At 49.1% G+C, this 16,431-nt stretch overlaps 1 non-coding gene across 1 annotated transcript; it reads right to left on the reverse strand.

The window, feature by feature from the left end:
- Nucleotides 1-13,507: 13,507 nt before the first annotated feature.
- Nucleotides 13,508-13,591, reverse strand: TRNAS-GGA (transfer RNA serine (anticodon GGA)). Its single transcript has one exon. It is a non-coding gene; the product is annotated as a tRNA-Ser (tRNA).
- Between the last annotated feature and the right edge of the window lie 2,840 nt (nt 13,592-16,431).

A 16,431-nucleotide genomic window follows, 5' to 3' on the forward strand; every position in this document is an offset into this window, starting at 1 on the left:
GACGTTTGTGCTTCCGCATAATCAATTAAAGCTACCTCCCCCCTCTTCCAGAGGTACAGGCGGGGGAGGCTCAAACAGGCATCACATTATATACGAAATTACCTAGCTTTCTCGGCTTTAATGCCAATAACAGCAGAGAATTATGGTTGAATGGGAAAGGGTTAGGGCAAGGAAAAAGGGAATGTGCGGAGCACGGGATTTGGGATAATATATAGTGGGAGGACTAATAATAAGGATAATGAGTAGCAGCTGGCCCGGGCTCTACACAATTCCACTCAACGGTGCAGGGGCGTAGGGTTTTGGTTAACTTGAAGGGGCGGGCAGCGGGGCCAGGTAAGTTGGGGCTGTTTCTGAGATGTCTGTACGAGGTTTGTCGCATCGCCCTGAGCCTACGAATCCGAGGCTACCGAATCCGGTAGCGAGCCCGGAGACGTAGAAACGGGCTCATTACTAACGGATGCGGGCTCCCAACGCTCCGCGTGGTGACCCACCCAGCCAGATGTGGGCGGAAGCAGGGCGAAAAAAGCTTTGCAGGTAACGACTAGAGTTTACGGGAGAGGGATTCGAACCCTTAACCTTTGGTCTTTTATCCAAAGACCATTGTTCTACCATTTAAACTAGTCTCCTGTTTTTCCTCACAAGAGGGCAGGGGCGGGCCATATGCTTCGTATTGGTACGGAGAGGGAGATCTCTAACCTCGCCATACGTGGTAGTAATCGCTATGTTGCGAAGGAGACGTTATTGGCTTACAGGGAACCGCTTCCTGCAAAGCCTAGCTAATCCTTCTATTATACCCAATTCCGTGGGACCCAGAGCTATATCGTTCCATCTCTAGAATTCCGTGTAGTGCATGCATGCTTCAGGGCACTGAATGGGATTCGAACCCGGTAGCTCCAATTTAGCTATCAGTGCTGGGGGGAAAACCAATCTATGGATCCTTTTTCTGATCCTTTTTCTGATCCTGATCCTTTTTCTGATCCTTTTTCTTGCTTGGTTTTAAACCAAGCATGCTTCTCGGGGTGTTGAAGCATTGAACCTCTATCACCCGGCCCGGGATTTGGTGAAATTCCTCATTTCTCAGGCTTAAATGATCATTTCGAATGGACAACGCAGAAGTCGTATCCCCTTCCCTTCCGTATCCGCTCTTGATACTCGCCGGCCCGTTATTTCTACTCACTATAGTGCTCCCCTGCCTGCTATTTCACTTCAGTGCTCCCCTGCCCGCGTAACATTACGAGAGGGTTAAGAGCAGCGACGGCGGCGATGTAACAAGAGGAAGCTAGAAAAAAAGGGCTATGAGAATATGAGGGACTCCCTTCTAAGAAAAAGAAAGTGTCGATTGCCTATTCTTTAAGCACTCATGAGAAACTAATCTCTCCTAAGGAACCCGTATAAGAGGTATTCATTTCTAACAATCCTAAAGTCTTTAAGGTTTTGACCATTTTGTGTAACCACTGAGATGCCCCAAAAACACTGGAGTACGGAAAGGAAACACTGGTGTTAAAGCATTCTTTGAGAACCACATCCTGTTCTTCCTGGATGGATGATTTGCTCTGCTCGACGCCATCGTGCGAAAGTTGTTTTCACAATTTGGGAATTCAACTGATTTTAGGTGATCCATCTTTATGTAACATAACATGAGGGGTGCTATGAAAAACACGTAACCGACCGGATTGCGTGAAATGGGTAGATCGATCTGGTTGGGGCATTCTTTGGAACTTCAGGAAGAATCATCCAGGGTTGTGGTTTTTTCTTCTTCATGCCTATAGAGGTTAAAGGCCCCTGCCTGCCTCCAACAACCCTATGCTACTGGATCACTGCCCCAGTGCTTCACTCGACTGGACCCCTTCAAACCCCTGGATTTTAGCTGATAACTCTCCAGCCCCCTTCATTGAGGAATTATGGTGGGATGCCGAGGTCTACTGCCGGTTTTTCCACCGAGCCCACGGGAAAACGCGAAGCGTTTCGCCCAACCTTTCAGGCCTTCCGAGTTCTACCACTGATTCACTGTCACGGAGGTCCACCAGTCCTTCATGGGAAGTATGGGTCGATGCCGAAGGTTGGTATGTGGATGGCTGTCGTTAGGAAGGTGTTGGATGTACGCCGGCCTTTCCTATAGCTTCTTTTTCAATCGAGGGAAATATCCAGGCTTATTAATGTCCCTAGTGTGAATCAAACCTTCCCTTTAGAGATAGCCTGGTTCATCGGTCTGTCGAATGTGAAATTCTCGGGACGGGATTCCCCAACTGAATCCTCGCCGGCGGGCGGCCTTTCGGATTTTGTTCTCCGATTCCCCGCTGCCTTCCCCCTTGTGCGGTTTCGTAATGCTCCTCACCCACAATCCAGGGTTGTGACGTGGTTGAAGTCGAATCCAAGGGATCCGCAGCCGGATAAATACCTTTAGCTGCTAGTCCTCTCGAAAGCACAGTAGTAGCATCTGGGTGTGCGGATGTTGTAGCAGGAGCTGGGTCAGTCGAATCATCTGCAGGTACATAAACAGCTTGAATAGAAGTTGTCGATCCTTCCTTGGTGGAAGTAATTCTTTCTTGTGGGGATCCCGTTTCTGTACTAGGAGTTGGTTGATGACCCACGGCGGAAGGCATTCTACCCGATAAAGCAGAAACTTCTGATCCTGCTTGGACGAAACGAAATGTGTTGTCGATGGATAAAAGGACATCTTGCTTGTTGACATCTCGGGAATATTCAGCCATTGTCGGAGCAGTTGAACCGACTCTCATACGAGCTCCTGGTGGTTCATTCATCTGACCATGAACTGGAGCCACCTTCGATTCTGATATATCTTGTTCATTAGTAACTTTCGATTCTTTCGTTTCCATGTAAAGATCATTACCCTCACGAGTACGTTCCCCCACCCCACCAGATACAGATACACCTCCGTGAGCCTTGGCGATGTTGTTAATCGATTCCATGATAGGAACCGTTTTTCCCCGGGCATTTCATTGCTGATTGGTTGATGGTGGAGAGTCACTAGTTTCACCCTCCCTTCCCCCGGAAATCTCGTATATAGAATGGCTTGCTTGCTTGCCAAAAGCCCCTGCAAGCGGCGAAGTTCTTCAGCTACCCATTGAGAGGTATAGGGAGAGCCGAAAATCCCGAGAAAGAAAGAAAAAGCAGAGAGATAAGATATACTGGCCCTTACTATGGAAGGTCGGAGGAGGAAAGCCTTACCAGCAGGCACAGGAGCAGTTATCACGAAGGATTGCTAACCTCTAGAGCATTGGCATCTCATGAGCTGGTCCTCCTTATGTACCTAGTGGATAAGATGATCCAGGCCAGAATAGGTATCCCCCTCAGCCTAGAGAATGACGGGCTGCTCTTTCTTACCCGCACGAGTGAAAAGAAGCAGGTTATGACCTATTTGGACAGGTTTATGAGGGGAACCAGCCAAGACTTTCTACAGCTAGAGATCCCTTTGGAAGGTAAGGATTAAAGTTGGAAGGGTAAGGCACCTCCCGCCCACACGCTCAAAGTCTTCCGCCCACTCCCCTCCCTCACAATGCTTTTTCTTTCTTTCTGCCCCGGCAACGGAAATTTCGTATATAGAATGGCTTGCTTTACCAAGAAGCCTGTTCTCATTCTCGGGAAGTTCAAATCCTCTTCAGTGCCACATCGTTTCATTGACTCGGAAGAAAGCCGGCATGTGTGCCCGCCTACCGTTCAACTAACAAGGATGAAAATGCTACATCGTTTCATTTACTAAGAAGAAATCAACGATTTTATCCACAGATGATAAAACAGTAGTCTTATTGCTAAGAATCGATTCTTAAAAAGGTCGATATAGGAGGCATAATTGGCTATCGACTCCTGCTCAGGTTGGAGTAAAAGCTGGTTGGTTTATACCTTGGCAGAGTAGCTGGTCGTGAAGAACACGAGGTTGGCTCGGCTGTAACACAACCCGGAAACTGCCGGGAGCTAGTAAGGCATGCAGGCCAAGGCCGACGGGAGGTACCCTTTTGGTGAGGGAGAGGCCGCTTTAATCCTTAGCATGCGCAACTAGTCGGTGAAAGATACGCATAGCAGCCCGATTGCAACGGAAGACTGTCGAGGAGACAGAGGAGACTGTCGGGAGTCGGCGAGGCAGGCTCCAACCAGTAGGGCTATATACCTTAGCGTGTAACTGATCGTTGAAATAGACGCAGGGAGACCCGAGCATGCCTCGTGGAGTCAGTTAGTAGCAGGCGCCCAACCTGGGGGAAGGAAGGCTGACCCTGGTCCCCAAATAAATATAGGAAACGGGGATTTTCTTTTCCAGTGCATCCTATTGGTAATAGCCAGTAGGAAGTAAAGTCCCCTACCCGGAGGGAAAACATGGTTGGGGGGAATGGTGAATACGATAAGTTACAGGGGCATTAGTATAGAGTTATAGGATAGGGTAGGAGTGGGGAATACTCTAAATGTACTGGAATGAATCCCAGGCAAGCTATGGTAAAGGGCGAAGGAGTGTTGCCTACCGAATCCCCTAAGGGGTACTTAACGGAAGCGAAGGGGAAGCGCAAGGACCTGAAAAGAGGTTACAGGCGAAGCAAGGAAAAGGCTTATTTGGAGTGAAATTCCGTAGAATAGAAAGAAGGCTAAAAAGAATCCTTAAAAAGATTCTGGGTGTGTGACTAGTCCCAAGCGAAGGCATCCCGGGGCACTGTGGCGAAGGGAGTGAAAGGCAAGGGTTGGAAGGAAAAGCGTGGAAGGAAGGAAGTGGGACTAGTACCGAGCGAAGGCATCCCGGGGCACTGTGGCGAAGCGGGGGAAGGCTTAGGGGCTTGGATAATGGAGCCCTCCCTTCGCTTTCATCCCTGTAGACCACTCTGTGGGGAAAAGCCTTCATTCTAGCTGGAGCCGGCAGGGAAGGGAAAGCGGCTAAGCGCCTAGAGGAAGCCAGCAGGGGATGGATAGCAAGCCAGCAGGGAATGGATACCGAGGAAGCAAGGGAAGGGTAAGCGCTTTCTCCTAAGCGCCTTCCTTCTCGAGAAGGCGGGGTAAGCGCTACGCGCTTTCCTGCTTCGCCCCTACCTTTTTAAGAAAAAAGGTAACAATCCCAGCTTGGGAATGAGATATTGAAGGCGCGCATCCCGGAACAACGCCACAACCTCTTCCGAAACCAAACCCCTTATCTGTGAATATCAAGAAATCACTCAGTAAAACCGGATAATCGGGGCAATATACCTCTAGACCCCCAATTCTCTGTGCATCACAAAGAAAAAGCGGATGCCTGAGGTTTCAGAGCGGCCGGGGCTTCAGAGCGATTGCCTGCAGCGAGCGATTGACAGAGAAATTGTATGCGAATTCTGAGCGGATTGTCTGTGGCTTTTGAGCGATTCACTGAGCGGGGCGGGATTCACTGAAGTGTCTGAGCGGATTGCCTGCGGCTTCTTAGCCATTTACTGAGTGAATGTCTGCGGATCCAGAGCCATTTTTAGTCATTCAGGGTGATTTCTTTTCATCAGCTGATATCGATCAATCTGTATCTCCCCGGGATTTTCAGCATTCAATCAATTTCCCTGCGCTTTTGATATCGATCGATTTGTATTTTCCCGGATTTTCAGCAGCATAAAATGGGGGATAACTAGAAACTGCCACAAATATAGGAAACTGCCCTGGATATAAAGCACCGAGGAAAAGGATTCGACGGAGGAGGAGGAGAATGAGATTATTTAAAGCTAGAGCAACGGAATAACTATCTACTATCTCAGAAGAAAGAATTACCAACTACTACACCAAATTGCCAGTGGATGAGATCGGTTGAGTGGTACCGGTTGGGGATGGAATTGCACGTGTTTATGGATCGAACAAGATTCAAGCGGGGGAAATGGTAGAATTTGCCAGCGGTGTGAAAGGAATGGCCTTGAATTCTGAGAATGAGAATGTAGGAATTGTCGTATCTGGTAGTGATACTGCCATTAAAGAAGGAGATATGGTCAAGCGCACTGGATCTATTGTGGATGTTCCTGTAGGAAAGGCCATGTCAGGTTGTGTAGTTGATGCGTCAGGAGTATCTATTGATGGAAAAGGTGGGGCGGCCGTTGGATCATCTGCGGTCAAAAAATGCGAGGCCGGAATGGCATACAGGCATGGGACTCACCAGAACCCGCGAAGGGAGGCCGGGACCATAGCATGTCGCAAAAGCACGATTGAAGGCGAAACGTCTCAGACGGATGAAGATCATCGTGCAAGCCCGGTGGTTTGGTGAGAGATGAGGCCGAAGGCTGGCGAATCGGAGTCTTTTTCGGGTGACCATGCCCCCGGCCAGATAGACGCGGATATGCTCTCTGCCTGCCATAGGCACATCATGGTCAGGCCCTTTTGGAGTGGCACCTTGGAGCCTGCGGGGAGCGGATTACCTATATATTGGGGACGGAAGACTGAACGACATCCCAGTTTGCCAAAAACGTAGGACCTTTCTTTTATGTATGGTCCCAACCATCTGCAGGTAGCACCGGCGAGATCCTCAGCGGGAGGAAAGCCCTGGAAAGAAGTCAGAGGGCCCATACCACCTGCCTACCTCTTAAGAACCTAGCAATGGGAAAGCACTTGGCGAATGCCAAGTAGAAGGAAAGGAGCCTATGCATTTGTCATGCCCTTCGAAACGAAATAACAAAGAGGCAAGCAAGTTTTACCTGACTACACTTTTCAGCCACTTCCCGTGGACTTCGGGAAACCGCGAAGCGCGTTTTCCAAGGTCCCCGGGGAAGAAAGGGCCACGGGGGGAGCTTGTGAGGGAGTTTCCACCTCCCCTTCGGCCTTTAGGGTTGAACAAGACCCAGATAAAGTCAAGTTAGAGAGCCGTGTAATGGGCGACTATTCCGCACGGTTCGGAGAGCACAACTACGATCACTCCTCCTCGGCAGAAGCTTGACCCTATCTTTGAGCGCGGTAGAATGGAGACGTGTAGAAGTTAAAGTCCCTGGGATTATTGCACGTAAATCTGTCCACGAACCTATGTAAACGGGGTTAAAAGCGGTGGATAGCCTGGTTCCTATAGGTCGTGGTTAATGAGAACCGACAATCGGCGACTGACAAACGGGAAAGACTGCTACAGCTATTGATACCATTCCGAACTAGAAACCAATCAACGCACAGGGCACCTCCGATAGTGAAAGATTGTTTCGTGTGTACGTAGCGATTGGATAGAAACGCTCAACTGTGGCATAATTAGTTAAGATTCTCCCGGAAGCCGGTGCTTTGGAATATTCCATTATTGTCGCAGCCATGGCTCTGGATTCTGCTCCTCTGTAATTCCCGGCACTATATCCTGGTCGTGCTACGGGAGAGTCTTCTAGGGATCATGGAATGCACGCATCAATCATCTATGATGATCCCAGTAAGTAATCAGTGGCATATTGATAAATGTCATTATCGTTACGTTGACTACCAGGTTGTGAGGTTTCCCTCGGAGATGTCCTCCATTCATATCTCTGTTTATCGGAAAGAGCCGCCAAAAGGTTGGACTAGACTGGTGCAGGCAGCTCGATCGCTTCACTCGTCACTGAAACATAAGCTGGAGACGTTTCTGCTTATATTCCTACCAATGTCATTCTCACTACAGATGGATAAATCTTCTCGGAAACTGAACTCTTCTACCGCGGAGTTCGGCCTGCTATTAACGTAGGATTACTCGTTAGTTGCGTTGGGTCTGCTGCTTAGCCGAAAGCTATGAAAGCACCTCGTGGCACCTCAAAATTGGAGCCGGCATAATATCGTGAAGTTGCCGCTTCTGCGTAATTTGGGTCAGACCTCGATCCTGCTACTTAGTATTCGCCACATCGCGGCGCTAGGCTTACTGAGGTACCTAAATAACCATAATATCCCCCGATCCCTATCGAATGACAGATTGTGGTCATCTTTGCGGCGGTCAATGGGTTCCCGGACTAGATCCCTTTGACACAGATCGCTTAATATGAAAAGCAGCTCCCTGAAAGAATCGAACCACACATACTTGAGAGTATCAAGGAGCAAAAGCTATTGAGTGAAGAAGTACAGAAAAATCCGGCTACATTCCGCCAAAGAATTGCCAGTTCTCTATCACCAGTAACAACTGGTTCATTCTAGCTCGGGGGATAAAGAAGGAGACCCCCCCCATTAAGGAGACCCTCCCTTCTGAAGTAAAGAGCCCTCAGCTCTAGATAAGTTCATGAAGAGCCCTCACCCTACATCATTTTCAGAACACAAATGAGCTAGCTCGGATGCGGCCTTAAAACCAGTAGGTACGTACGTAACGCTGCTGTCCTTGGTTCAATGACTAGTACTAGTGGCTGTGTTGCATGTTCAAGTTATCAGAAATCTCCATTCAAATGCGAGATTCGTTAGTTGGATGATAAAACACTGAAACAGGAAGTCTTGGATCGCCGCTCAACCCATGCATTACTGTGTGGAATGAGTCCTCCCTGGTGGTGGGTCCAGCGGGAGGCTATGGCCTAGTCGCCCGCCATATATTCTTATGGCCTAGAAAGACGGCTGACCCTATGTAACCGTAAGGCAGGTGGAGTGCCCCGGAGTGCCCCGTGCTTTCTCTCTTTTCGGGGAATCTGTGCGAGTCCCCCCGGCCTTACCCTTTGGTGCCGACGAAGCCTTTTTCCTCTCAAGAAACTGCCATAAATATCCCAGCGGCTTCTTGGTGGATCCCTTGCCGGATGCGTGGGAAAATTCATTGCGCTCTCGAAACGGAGCCTAGCGTTAGCGGGTTCTAGCAAAGGGCCAAGAGCCAGAAACCGGCATAGCTGGCTAGCCTACTATTATACCCAAATTTCCAACTAGAAAGAAAGGAGGGGTTGCCGGGAAGTATGGGAGCGGAGCCCTCTGCTTTTCCTTCTCTAGCTTCTTCAGATCAATCTCACTATCGTGTGGGTGCGGCCTGCCGGCCAGCCGAAGAAAAGCCGCATCCACTTCATGTAGGAATTCTTTTCAGCAGTCGTTGTGGAAACTGCTTTTTGTTTTGCAAGGTGGCAACGGCAAGCTTTTTAGCCGGATAGGAATCTCCGCTTGGCCAACATGCATGAAGGGCTAGCAAGAAAACTTTTTGCTTGCGAGGTGGCAACGGCAAGCTTCTTAGCCAGGTGAAAATCTCCTTCTGGCCAACTTCCATGCGGCTAGCGAGAAAACTCTTGAAAGTGGCTGGGGCTCTGGTTAGCAGCTAGGCTAGCAAGAAAACTTCTTGCTTGCAGGACTTGCCAGCAGAAACCCTGCATTTCGAAAACGCTCTGTCTATCCCTGAGCCTGCTTTAGGCGAGGAACTGGAGCTCCCTTCCGTCCAATCCAAGGTAGTGTAGCTAGTCGTCACGTACATCACCGGAAGAACTATTTTCGACTGGTTGTAAGCTTCAAAACATGAAAGGAGGACATTCATTTCCCCTGACCTGGGGCTTGAAACCAGGAACGGGCGAGTCTGGCATCTGATAGGCGCCTGGCATATTGATCCACACAGAACGGTGAAACCTTTCCAGACCATCAACGCGCGAAGCAACTTCCTCCAAGACCTAAAGGTTGGAACGGTTGGATTGTACGTGTCTAAATTCACGGAAGACGAACTATATTCATCGTCTTTGAATGTCGAAGACACGGGTTCGATTCCCGTGTTGGGATAACCCGCCAACTGCCATGAATATCAAGAACAGACCTCGTGTTGGCTTTGCCAACGCCTGTAATTTTCTAGGAAACCCTTCAATTCATCATGGCTCGCCGTCCACTGGAACAATTTGCTATTATTCCATCGATTCCCCAACGGATACATCAATTTCGAACATCAAGGAAAGAAAGCATACCGTACACCACCCCGGACTGCCCACCCCAATTATTGTGGTTTCTAAGATATCACACTAATACACGTCTCGAAATTTCGATCGATATTCGTTCCGCTGATTATCCTTCTCAAGAACGTAGATCCAAAGTAGTTTATAATTCACCAAGCATTCAATATAACTTATGCATTCGTGCTCAAATCGGTGTAGATGAAATTACTTCTGCAAGTTTGGTAATCAGTACATCTCCATCAGCCGGCTGGTGGGAGCGAGAAATGTGGGATACGTTTGGTTTTTATTTATCTAATTATCCCGATTCATGCTGTACATTAACCGATTATGGTTCTGAGGGTCATTCATTATGAAAAGACTTTTTGTCAAGTGGATATGTGGAAGTGTGTTACGATGATTCGGAGAAGCGTGTGGTTCCCGAACCGATGGAGATGGCTTAAGAATTCCGCTATTTCGATTCGGCCAGTCCTTGGAAAGGATGGCGGCGACTCTTGGTCGTTATGATATTTTGCTGCTTTGGAGGGGGGGGTTCCAGAGGAAAAGATCCGAAGGCCCCTTCCTCCGCTTCACTCGTCACTAGAACACAAGCTGGGCGGCTGGCAATCGCCGCACTCCGGTCCATACTGGCGGCGGATCCCCTGCCTCTATTGTGTTGGCTTCTAGCGGTGACTGCTACTATTATTGCCGACGCGGTGGGCGCTCGCACTGCTTCTTGCGATAGGGGGCAAGATCCCACCGGCAATGGCAGCCGGCCAGGCCAGGAGGCCCCGGAGGGCGACGACCCGCAGGAACCCGAGGCGACGCCGCAGGAAATCGCTCGCCTCGTGCAGGAAAATATCGCCGAGGATAGGCGAGGCGTCGATAGTATAGTGGAAGAGTTGCGGTACAGGGGGGAGACGGCAGGGGTAAGCGAGCTCGAGAATCTAAGGTCAAACCAGGCTTTCACTAACCTGGCGCATTATACTCTTCCTAGCGTTGAGCTATCCGCCACGGGGCAGGATAATCCTGAGACCCGGCAACAGGTGGAGGCGATATTATCTTCCTCCGGGGCGGCGCGCGCCGGTTTGACCGAATTTATCGGGGGACCTTTGCCCGAGAGCCAAAGCCAAATGCTCCGGGTGCTGGAGCCAATAGTGGAGAATGTCGACCAAGCTCTACGCGGGTACGAGCAGCTCTTCGGGCTTGAAGAAATAGTATTCCCGCCGGATACGGACACCGACGAGAGCAGCTCCGGAGATTCAATGGACACAGATTTTGATATCTGAAATGGGCGGGGCGAGTTTTATTAAACCGCTCTTTGGAAATCCCTTACCGCGCAAAGCAGTTCAACGATATACTAATTTCCAAGCAGGAAGCAGAGAGACTCGGAAGAGTCTGGTATAACGATGGACGCTTTACGTATTCCATTCATGTTCATTTTCTATCCACCGGATATTTGTATATCCGAGTGTTTGTATTTTAGTTGGAAAGTCAAGCTCCAACAAGGCAGATGCATGATGAACGCTTGGCAGCTTGTTAGGGCCGTACGCAGAAGGAAAAACCCAGATTGCGAGATACGCCTACCATAAATCAATTGCTTCGTCATTGTAGAGAGGCAAAACGTCGCAAAACACGTACTTGAGCTTCGAATTAATGTCTTTAAAAGTTTGGGGTACGCCCGCGTGTTTCGACAAGAACACTAAAAAAACCTAATCTAGCTTCATGCAAGATAGCCAAAGTACGTTCAAGCAATCGAAGGAATATAATTGCTCACACTCCTGGCGAGGGTCATAATTCGTAGGAGCATCCTGCGGTTATGGTTAGAGGAGGTAGAGTGAAAGATTTGTCAGGTGTGAATTACCATCGTATTTGAGGAGTCAAAGATTCGTAGGGAATACCGGGTCGAAAATGAGGCAGATTGAAATATGGTACAGAAAAACCTAAAAATTCGATACGAATAAAAAGGTCAAATCAGGGAATGGTTGCTTTTTTTGCTCATCATCCCTGGACTGGTTTAACCCCCCGGGAAGACTTTCAGAACGACCGGTGGGAACTTTCGGAACAGAAAGCCATCCGCTTTGATCCCATTGCAACTATTTCTGCGCCCATCTAGCAGGGCTTTTGTCATCCAGACCCAGGGGGGGCCGTAGGGAAAGCACATACAATTGCTCGGAAAGATTAAGCTATATCTGGAAGGTGGGTGGTAAACAAAGAAAATTAATCAAGAAATTAGTCAACTTTTGTATGATTGATGGTAAGAGAACGAAATCTCGTGTTATTGTTTCCTAAACTTTTCCTCGTCCTTTTTGAACTAAACCCGATGCTCATGTTATCACACTTCCGGCTAACGCCATAGGGAATGTCAAGCCTACTCGCGAAGTCAAAAAAGTAAGAATCGCAGGGACTACTCACGATGTACCCAAGATTATTGCCAAAGAACGTCAAGAAACCTTAGCTTTTCGTCGGATCATGGAAGCAGCTGTCAAATGCCGTACTATGAGCGGAAATAGCTAGAGCTTGGATTAATGTTTATCTGCTGAGATACCGGATGCTTATTGAGGAAAGGGAAATGTTCGTGAAAGAAGGGATGATCTTCATAAACCGGCGGAGGCCAATAAGAGTTTCGCGCATTATAGACGGTGGCGAACTATTGAAAACATGTAATGAGCTAGGGTCAAGAGCCGTTAGACACTTTAGCAGCACACACCGTCGCAGGATTGAGTAATTGGTGATTCATCAGTGGAAAATTACGGGTTTGACTTCGGCGGAGAAGCCTCGAGCGGGGGGGCAACAGAAATCCCCCCTCCCGGCTTTTCCTTCCTCTTTACTATTGGGTGGGTGCGGCTAGCAAAGATGGCAGCTGAATTCTCCAGTGAGTCGAGCAGCAGGCTACAGCCGAAAGAACCGGCCATGCCTGCTAGCCCTAGACAGATGAAGAACAGAGCGGGAGTCAATGGGGGCGAGGGCGAAAGTCAATGGTGGCGGGGGCGGATGAGAACAGAGTTTTTTCGAGAGGAGGCGAGAGTCAATGGTGGCCCCCCTCAGATGAGAACAGAGACGAGAGGGAGTGAGAGCCAACGCTCCCCCAACATGATTCAACAGATACGAGAGTTCCATGAAGGGGAGTGAGAGCCAACGCTCCCGGATTCCCGAGAATGAGAACAGAGACGAGAGGGGCTTTATGCCGGCTGGCTTTATGCCTCCTCGCCGGAGTGAGAGCCAACTTCAACTATTGGGTGGGTGCGGCTAGCCGGCCAGCCGAAGAAAAGCCGCATCCACTAGAATAAATACGCAATTCTTACGCAATTCCTTACGAAATTCTTCCCAGCACTACATTCTTATGGTTGGTAGCATAATTACCGTCTCTTGCCAAAGAGGCGGCTTCCAAGAACTCGTTCGGGAGTCTTCTCTCGAAGACACCCTAGATCTTTCACTCAGTGAGAAGGAGGATCTTCTCCGCTTGGAGCTTCGTAATCTGATCGTACGCTCTATACATCACACCGTAGCGGAACTCAGCACGAGGCTGAGGCCGCTCCCAGGTGCGAGGTACGGAAGGTACGGAGACAAGAAGGTCCAATGGCGACGCACCCTCGATCAACCCTTTACAAACACGTCCTATCGGAGTAAGTAACCCTAACGGGTAAGGTAGCCCGACTTTTCTTTTATGCGAAGCTACTATGCGAAGCAACCGGACATTTGATTTCGATTTGGAACTCATAACCGAACTGTCTCATGCTGTTTCAATAAGCAGCCAGCTCTTGACTCGACGGAGGAGGTGGGATTCGAACCCACGATGCTACGCGCATACACGATTTCCAATCGTGCTCCTTCGGCCACTCGGACACTCCTCCTCACTTGCCAGAGAATGCCGGCCGGCAGCGTGGTCTCATCAAGAAAGCCGTATTTGACCACTTCAACGCCAAAGGCAAAAACACGCTAGCCCGAAACGGGATTGCTGTCCATGAGACGAACAACTAGATTTGGATAAGTTTGGACATTCGTTTAGTACGAACTAGATGAAACAGCGTTGGGCTAGATTGCGGACAGAGTAAGTGTGGCGAGAGAGTTGATTACCTTTGACATGCTGCTGTTCGAGTCTCTTTCATGGCGACGCCTTGCCATTGTTTCCCTCTCGATCGTGGTGGCCTAAATTCGCGAGTCTCCCGCGATTGATTGATTTCTTTCATTTTGCGAGTTGATTGAATTCTTTATTTCCCAATTTTCGAATTGATTGAATTATTCATCAACAAGGACCCCGTTTTTCTCCGTGCCTCGAAGTTTCCTCCGCTTCTTTTTCCGCGCTCGCTTCGCGAGCTGGCCTTCATTCATCACCTCATTGTTCGTTGCTAGCGGGCGAGTTGTTCCTGAGGAAAACGGGAAATTTCAAGATTTTTCTTTCTCTTTTGTGGATGTCCGAATTACTTACCGGGTATGCAGAATTCTCTCCAACTTTCTTTGGCGAAAGCTTCCTCCTTAGGCGGGAGAGGTGAGTCGTCTTTGGTAGGTGGGAGAAATCGCGATCTCTACGATTGATTTTAGCGGGAGCCTACGCCACGGCTATGATGCAGTAGTTACCTCGGCTTGATTTAGGGAAGGCGTTTACAACCTTTGATACTAATGACTTTCAAGCTCCCGACGTTGTCGGGCACTTTTGGGAAAGTGGAGTTCGAGTTTACCGATTCTTCAGTGAAATACCCCGGAAGGCCCGTGGGAAAGTCAAGTAAGGGTTAGTCTTTTCTTCGAGTGTCGCTTCCTTTCCTTTCTCAGAAACACATATAGAATCCGGTAAAAACCGACAATCTATTTTGTACCTATACATTTGTGGAAAGTGCAAACGGGAATTGGTGGAAATGAAATACCTATTTCGACCCGATATTCCTAGCGGAAATACGCCCGACCTGATATTATTAAAAACTCTTTCGAGAGCGTAGAATGGCGAAGACCAGAAACTGCTTAAGGATCACTACTAACATCCTTTGTGACATCATGATAACCTCGCCGCCCCGCCGCCCAATTTCCCCAGATATCATCGACATGTAATGGCCATGTTTGACTTGTAGGACGAGGGGGACTTGAGGAACGGGCACCAAATCATGAGAAATGAGATGGGCCGTATTCTCACCTGAGATACCATGCATCGAGCCACAACGGCCTGGATAATACTTTGGGGATCCCATGCATCGAAGGACACATCAGCGTTTTCGCCTAACCATGGATCCCAAGTATCAGGGAAGTCCTTGAGTCGGAGAAAAAAAAGGCGGATGCCAAGCGTTACAAGGTCGACGCGGTTACGGACACCACGATACGGGGGTGGGTGCCAAAGGTTGGGTTACCGGTGCCTTACTTCGGTCGGAAAGAAGCTCCCTCCTTTTCAACGAGCTCGCATCGCTTTCTTCGCTCTGACCCTTTGAAGTGCATGGCCCGAAGCCTGAGCGTCGGTTTTGAAAATGCAGCTGAGTCTAGCACTTGGATGAAAAACCTCGAAGACCTGCGGGCGAAGCCTCGTTCTTCGAACCTTTGAAAAAAAAAAATAGGCTAGGGACGGAGTCGAACCGTCATTCCAGGATTTGCAGTCCAATACATTGCCATTATGTTACCTAGCCAGCAGAACGCTCCCCTCGTTTCCAGAAAATGAACGGAACTTCTTATTTATGAAGCATCTAGAATAGTGAATTCTCGGGCACTCGACCGATTCCAAATGAGGGTTGGCGAAGAATGAGCCGGGCGAATTAACCCACTCCGTGGGCTCTGGGTAACCGGCGACTAATTCTTGAACGCTATGCGTTCACGATGAAAGGCAGGCGCGAAGCGCGGGTAAAGACTGCAGCAGGGTTTTCCACTATATGCTCTACTATATGTGAATCAATAAATCGAAGGAGATCGCTCTATTTCTCAAGACCTACTAGACCTCGCCGCGCTCGGTAAGGAAGAACAGTAAAATGTGCCTGGCAAGGCTTCGGTGTATAAAACCCGGGAAAGGCGATGCCGCTCATGAATCTTCGAAGGTCAACAGGCACCCGCCAGATGCCGTCTCGACCGGCCGAAGAGAAAGAAAATGAAGATTCTGCCGGTTACTACCTACTGGCCCGGGTTTTGGCTCTTCCGTCCAGAAGCTGTGGCTCCTGTGCTCTATCAATTTTCTCCTTTCCGAACTTCTCTATAGAAGATCGCTGGCAGCGCCCACTTGTTCGCTGCGCAAGCATGTTCCTGTGTGTGACCTTGCTCGCTTCGCTGACTAAGACGTTGCCACATCACATATATCAAATCCTCCAATCCAATGCCGATAAGTTTTGATTCGATTTTCCACCGGGCGGATTAGGAACACGCCCTTCCCTTATATTATTATTATTACTCCACCATGAAGCCAATTGATATTCATTTGCCAATCCAACACGTGATCTTATCAGAGCCAATCGAATCTAGGGATCCTCAATCAATGCCAATCGATCCTATCTCAGGATCTTGGGAGTTTGCCAATAGCTCACTCCAGGTGTTTACGCCAATAGCAACCTCTTGTATGGGAATATGCATCTCCGGGACCTTTGGGTGTTTCCTTCCCGGGGTTTACTTGGTGTTCACCTCTGGTGGGTGGGAATGGGGAATAGCCCCGGTGTGGAGAGAGCTAAACCCTTCACTTCGTGGGGGTTGAACCGGCAACGGGGTTCCTTCCCTCCTTGGGGAAAGGTATAAC

Source organism: Dipteris shenzhenensis, unplaced genomic scaffold (genome assembly GCF_047967505.1).
Source record: "Dipteris shenzhenensis isolate YYH24624 ecotype China unplaced genomic scaffold, Dip_SZ_1.0 scaf0002, whole genome shotgun sequence".
Lineage (NCBI taxonomy): Eukaryota > Viridiplantae > Streptophyta > Polypodiopsida > Gleicheniales > Dipteridaceae > Dipteris > Dipteris shenzhenensis.